The sequence below is a fragment of the Colobus angolensis genome, unplaced genomic scaffold (assembly GCF_000951035.1).
Source record: "Colobus angolensis palliatus isolate OR3802 unplaced genomic scaffold, Cang.pa_1.0 Scaffold11, whole genome shotgun sequence".
Taxonomy (NCBI): Eukaryota; Metazoa; Chordata; class Mammalia; order Primates; family Cercopithecidae; genus Colobus; species Colobus angolensis.
This window is the reverse complement of record NW_012112030.1, coordinates 1,617,957-1,622,901: the sequence shown is the minus strand read 5'-3', so window position 1 is coordinate 1,622,901 and position 4,945 is coordinate 1,617,957.

The following is a 4,945-nucleotide window of genomic DNA, read 5'->3' as shown; positions in this document are numbered from 1 at the left end:
TTACCCCCAGTTTCTTGGGGGTAAAACCCAAACTCAAAGCCTAAAAACCAGTGCCTCTTCATGGCTGGGCACAGTGGCTCACGCCTGTAATCCCAGCACTTTGGGAGGCCAAGGCGGGTGGATCACGAGGTCAGGAGATCGAGACCATCCTGACTAACACCCCGTCTCTACTAAAAATTCCAAAAATTAGTTGGGCTCACACAGCCCAGCCCAGCGGGGCCTTCCGTGTCGCCTCCCCTGCTGCCGGCCCTCATCACTGTCTGACAGAGTGCACTCGATTGCCGTGGGCTTTCGTCTGCTGCCTTCACTTGAACGTGAGCCTCCTGGGGCAGGGGCTGCTCCTTTTGCTGCTGTTCCATCTCCAGGCCTGCAGCCAGGCCTGCCCCGTAGTGGGTGTCAACACTGACTGTGGAACAAGGGACGGAATGAGGGACATGAGTGATCTGTCTGTGTGGACGGAGGAGTGACTTGCAATGGACGCCTCCCAGCCAAGACAGCTGGGCCCCTGGGTAAGTGGGCATGGTCAGGGAAGGGTGGGGCATACGTGACTGCCCATCAGCCAGGCAGGACACACCGAGTGGTTCTGGGAAGGCTGGTGTGCGGGGGCTTCCCAGGAGGCTGTGCCAGGCCCGGCCAGAGGTGAGGGTCTCTGGCTCATCGGCCTGAATTCCTGCCCTTCCTCTTCCTGTCCAGTGAGTCAGCTGGGCTGGGGAAGTGCGCCAGAGAAGTGGCTCCCGTCAGGAGTACAGAGGAGTTAAGGGTCAACAAAACAAGAACTTGCCCATCACCCGTCCCATGCTGCCTGTCAGGGTGTCTTTTTCTGTTCCTCCCATCTCTGTCTCGGTCACGGCACACCTGTTGTGTTGTATCCCCCCAGGTTCCTAAGTTGAGGTCCTCATTCCCAGTGCCACCTGTGAACTTAGTTGGTAATAGGGTTGCTGCAGAGGGAATTCGTTAAATTAAAATGAGGTTGACCGGGCACGGTGGCTCAAGCCTGTAATCCCAGCACTTTGGGAGGCCGAGACGGGCGGATCACGAGGTCAGGAGATTGAGACCATCCTGGCTAACGCGGTGAAACCCCGTCTCTACTAAAAATACAAAAACTAGCCGGGCGAGGTGGCGGGCGCCTGTAGTCCCAGCTACTCGGGAGGCTGAGGCAGGAGAATGGCATAAACCCAGGAGGCGGAGCTTGCAGTGAGCTGAGATCCGGCCACTGCACTCCAGTCCGGGCGACAGAGTGAGACTCCGCCTCAAAAAAAAAAAATAAAATAAAATAAAATGAGGTTGGACTAGAGGAGGGTGGGCCCCTAGCCCTCTATGATTGGGATCCTTTATAAAATAGTGCCATGTGAACATGGAGGAAAATGGAAGGCATTGTGCTCAATGAAATAAGCCAGCCATGGCCAGGCGTGGTGGCTCATGTCTGTAATCCCAGCACTTTGGGAGGCTGAGACGGGCAGATCACGAGGTCAGGAGATCAAGACCATCCTGGCTAACATGGTGAAACCCCGTCTCTACTAAAAATACAAAATACTAGCCAGGTGTGGTGGCAGGTGCCTGTAATCCCAGCTACTTGGGAGGCTGAGGGAGGAGAATCGCTTGAACCCAGGAGGCAGAGGTTGCAGTGAGCCGAGATCGTGCCATGGCACTCCAGCCTGGGTGACAGAGCATCTCAAAAAAAAAAAAAAAAAAAGGCCAGTCACATCAGCACAAACTGTGTGATTCCACGGAGGAGCTGCCTAGAATAGTGAAATTCATAAACAGATGGTAGAATACATGTGACCAGGGGCTGGGGAACAGGGTATGGAGAGTCAGTCTTGAATGGATATGGAGTTTCCGTTTGGGATGATGAGAAAGTTCTGGAGATGGATGGTGGCACAATATCGTGGATGCACTTAATGCCACTGAACTAAATACTTAAAAATGGTAACTTTTAACACCCACGTGAATGCCATGTGTAGAGGGACACATACAAAGTGAAGCTGACTGAAGACATAGGGAGAATGCCATCCACAACCAGGAGTGCCAAAGCCTGCAGCAAACCCCCAGATGCCAGTGGAGAGGCGTGGGACAGACCCCCTCACAGTGCTCAGAAGGAGCCTCGAGGCTTCTGGCTTCCAGAGCTGTGAGACAGTACATTTCTGTTGTGTAAGCCCCCTAGTCTGTGGCATTCTGTTACTGCAGCCCCAGAAAATGAATACAATGCTTGTCTGTGGCTCATTGATGCCTCCTCTCCAGGCCTTCTGGTTTCTGGAATGCAGGGAAGAGTAGGGAGGGGCTGGCCTGTGACGCCTCTTCTGCTTTTGGCTTCTTTCCTTCGTTTGTTCTTGGTTGCTCCTTCCCTCCCTGGCCTCCTTTTCCTTCTGTCTTCCCTACTGCTTTGTCACACTCGTTATTACTTGCTCAGTATGTGTCCCCTGCTGGACTGGAAGTCCAGGAAGCCAGTCCTGGGCCCTTGGGAGCGCTCAATACCTACGGGTGAATGAATGGATGGGGAAGGAAGGAGGAGGGAAGGAGTGGCTGGCCCTGGGGCCTGCTCAGAGACATTTTGACAAATTGTCTATTCTTAGAATAGCCAGGGGCAGTTGCAGCCTCTGACCTGTCTCTGACCAGGACCAGCAGCGTGGTCTCTCCTGGGTGAGACGGCTCCCCCTGCAGAAAGTCTGGCTGGGGCTGCCTCAGGCAACCCTGGTTCTGTGGGGTCAGGGCAGGCATTCTGGGGGATAAAGCCTTTCCCTCAGGTCCACTGAGTCAAACCTGGTACCTGTCCAGCAATAGAAAGGCCAAGGAGAAAGGCTCCCTTGGTATATACGGCAGAGCCTGGAACTGGATGGGGAGAGGAGAGTATGGCATGAATACGGGGCACACACTCCTCTTTCTCTTTATTCCCGCCCCATGACGCTTCTCCATTGTGGGAATGGGGGAAAAAAAGGAATTGGAAACTAAGACACAAAAGTCTTCTCTTTTATTCATTGATTGATTCAATAAATATTTATGGGCTGACCATGTGTCCAGTACCATTGGGCCGAGGATGGAGAGATGAATAGACCCAGTCTCAGACCTCAAGGAACTTGTGGTCCGGACAGGGAGACAGACAAGCGAACAGCCTTAGAATAAGGCCAAGGCTGCTCCGATGAGGCCTGTGTAGACAGTTGTGGGAACAGAGGAGATACTCTGAGTGCAGGACTTGGTGAAGGCTGCATGAAGGAGGTGCCATCAGAAAAAAGCCTTGAAGGATGAATAGGAGTTTGACATGTGAAGAAGGGGAGAAGGTGGAATAGGGAAGGTGTGATACAAGCAGAGGGAATAGGGTCTGGCAAGGTGAGAAGTTGTGAGTGGGCTCTGCAGGTCTGGGGTAACTGCACCTGGGCGTGGGGGTGGTGGGAGGCCGCTAGCAGGAACCAAGGTCATAGGGAGAGAGTGTGTCGGCTCATGGCTGCCTGGGATGCCATCTGGAGGACTTGGGCTTGCTCCTGAGAGCGTGGGGAGTGAAGAGTGGCCTTAAGCGGGTATGCTGGCTGTTTAGTTTGCCCCTGTCTCCCCTGGCCCATCCATTCTCTATCCTCCACTGACATCTCTACAGACTGCTCCAGCCAGGCTCCCTTGCCCACTGGTTGGAGGGCAGGAAGAGAAAGAGGCAGGGATGTCTATCTCCCACGGCCTTGTTCTCTTTCTGACAGCAGCTGCTTTCCTCTGTGGCCACAGCTCCTGTCGGGCTCCCCCTCCCCTGGCTCCAGGTCGCATTGACTCTGGTGATAGATACCAGGCAGGCCTAGGTGGTAAAGGCTTCAGCTGTGGCTGGTCCTTGGGTGCTTCACCACTTCTACCCCCAACACTGTAAATCATCCCTGATTTAAGCTCTCTTTAGAAAACCCCTTTGGGTGTTTCATTTCTCTCTGGAATCCTGCTTGATGCAGTAGGAGTATGGCTTAGTTAGCATTTGGTGGGGAAAAGTATTCCTGGTGATGGTGGAGACTGAGTTGGGGAGAGATGGAGGCGTCAGTGCTAGCAAAGACACTGTTAAAAGTGCAGGTCAGGGCCGGGCGCGGTGGCTCACGCCTGTAATCCCAGCACTTTGGGAGGCCGAGGCAGGTGAATCATGAGGCCAGGAGATCAAGACCAGCCTGGCCAAGATGGTGAAACCCCACCTCTATTAAAAATACAAAAAAAAAGAAAAAAATTAGCTGGGTATGGTGGCATGTGCCTGTAATCCCAGCTACTTGGGAGGCTGAGGGAGGAGAATCACTTGAACCTGGGAGGTAGAGGTTGCAGTGGGCCAAGATTGCGCCACCGCACTCCAGCTTGGGCAACAGAGTGAGACTTCGTCTGAAAAAAAAAAAAACAAAAAAACAAAACATGGGGGTCAGGGCTGGTGGGCCAGCATTGAGGCAGTGGCAGTCAGGCTGGAGAGCAGTGTCAGAGCTGGGAGGAGTTGTGAATTAGGGCTGTAGAGCTTTGGTGATTCATTGGGTAGATGGGGGAGTGAGCGGTAGGGGAAGATGAATCCCTTCAATTGTAAAAGACAGATGGTATTGGTCCACAACTGCTACATAACTAACCATACAATCGGATATTTCCAATTCAAACTCAAGACTATGAAGTTCTTACTTAACCTCTTCTGTCTCACACCTGGGTCCCCTTTGTCTCATGTCAAGAATTTCAATCTTAAGTATACTAAGGATGATAGAACATATATAGGCATTTGCTTTATCCCACAGTACATACTCAGCAGTTCCAGAATGACAATACCAGCATTATCTTCAATGATATGATCATTGAAAACACTTAAAATTTTTCTCATGTCTTCTCTTCTTTGAGATAGACTGCACTGGGGATGTACAGCTGAATTTTGTACTTTCTTTTTTTTTTTTTTTTTGAGACTGAGTCTCGCTCTGTCGCCCAGGCTGGAGTGCAGTGGCCAGATCTCAGCTCACTGCAAGCTCCG